Raw genomic sequence first — 2,074 nt, 5'->3', positions numbered from 1 at the left:
ATTTTTCAGTTCACTCTCTGTAATACACTAGTTGGACGCTATGCTCCGGGAGTAGAGAGTGAGAGAAAAACATGCTGATTACCGATATGTCCTGTGAAAGACAAATACCTACATTCAGTACTTTAATTCCTATCAGTGCCAAGTTTAACATTATTTTATGTACTATGACCATTTAAACTATTTTCTTTGCAGGTTTTCTGTTGATGATGAGTCGTATTATATCATCAGTTGTGGCTTTTAGCAACGCAACGTCCCTAAAACTGCGAAAAGTAAGTATTTCTGCCGACAGAGAAACGTATGCTGTTGAACCCTAAGTTCTACCCCGTTGTTCGACAGCTCTTACGATCGTCAATGATTCTGTATTCTATCTGCACATGAACATACATTGCTTTTCTCATAAACGAATCCTGTTTTCATAATTAATTTATAACGGCACTCCTTAAATGATGCTATGTAAAACACACAAGTTACGCGAAAATGGGTCAGGAAACGGGTAGCCATGTCCTCTTGCCGCACAAACAGTACTCAATGTTTCCTCACATCCCTCATTATTTTCCACTAAACAGTGAATGAAAATGAATCGTATCGCCTTAAAAAGCATTTATTCCTTTCTGTCGCTGAATATCAAAACCCTTTCTTTCTTCTTTTCTCTCAGTAGGTAAGTATATGTTTGCTTGTATCCAGTACAGTTGCGGCACAGGATGGAAGGAAAACATTTTAGTGCTTTAGAGGCAGCGTGTCTTTTTGTGAACTGTTTCAGATTATTTGTTAGTTTTGTTTCGTAGGTACATTGAGAACAACATTACTTTGCCCTAGGTGCATAGCTGCCCAGACGACGAACTAGGGGATGGGACATTGATAGTGTGCAGGGTCGTAAGAGTTGTCTTGCATCTTTTAATCCGATCACTTCGTTCTCAAGGCTCCACTCTTATTGTCCCCTTTTGTTTCCTGTACATGTTGTATATTAGTGGTCTTTCCAAATAGCTTACCCCTATTTTATTTCATGATTTCGAACATATTGTACCATTATAAACTATGGAAAAATTTTTCACATAGACAAATTCTATGAATGCGTCTTGATTTTTCTTCGGTCTTGCATCCGTTATCAACCGCAACATCAGAAGAGCCTCTCTGGTGCCCTTACCTTTCTTAAAGCCAAACTGATCGTCATTTAACAGATCCCGAATTTTCCTCTCTTCTATATTTTATTTTTGTCAGCAACTTGGATCCATACTCTGTTAAGCCAATTGTGCGATACTTCTCTCATTTGTCGGCTCTTGCTATCTTCGGAATTGCGCAGATGATGTTAGCCAAATATCTGATGGTACACCGCCATTAATTTCACAGAAAGTTCTTTTATCTTTTCTATATGCTGAGTCAGTTCTCCAACAATCATTCTTTCTCGATTTCCTCATATATTTGATGCAGCCATTTCACCTTAGCGTCCCTGCACTTCTTATTTAGTTTATTTTTAAGTGGCTTGTATTCCAGCAATTCCCCTGAACATTTTTGTACTTCATTGAACAACTGAAGCGTTTCTTCTATTACCCATGGTCTCTTGGCCATTATTTTCTTTGTACCAATGTTTTTCTTACCCACTTCTGTGATACTTCTCTTTATAAATGCCAATTTCTCTTATGATGAAGTGCCTACTGAGCTATTAACTATCGCTGTATCTGTATTCTTCAAAGAACTTCAAACATATCTCTTCATTCCTTCGAATTTCTGTATCCTACTTCTTTATGCATTCCTGACCAGACAAATCTTCAGACTTAACCTTGAGACACATCATTGCCAAATTGTGATGTGAATCTATATCTACTCCGTACAACACAACTTCTGATTTCGAAATCGGTACCTTACCATGGTGTAATCTAACTGAAACCTTCCATATTGCTCAGCCTTTTCCGAGTGTAGCTCCTCTTCTTGTGAATTTGAACACAGATTCCCTTTTACCATCTGCAATTTATTGCAAAACACAATTAGTCTTTCTCCTTCCTCAATTCTATTACCAAGTTCAAATACTCCGGTAACCTTTTCTTCTGATCCTTTACCTACAACAGGAAGCAAATCC

Source organism: Schistocerca cancellata, chromosome 6, assembly GCF_023864275.1.
Source record: "Schistocerca cancellata isolate TAMUIC-IGC-003103 chromosome 6, iqSchCanc2.1, whole genome shotgun sequence".
NCBI lineage: Eukaryota > Metazoa > Arthropoda > Insecta > Orthoptera > Acrididae > Schistocerca > Schistocerca cancellata.
The sequence above is the reverse complement of the archived record's forward strand: the minus strand, read 5'-3'. Positions refer to the sequence as shown.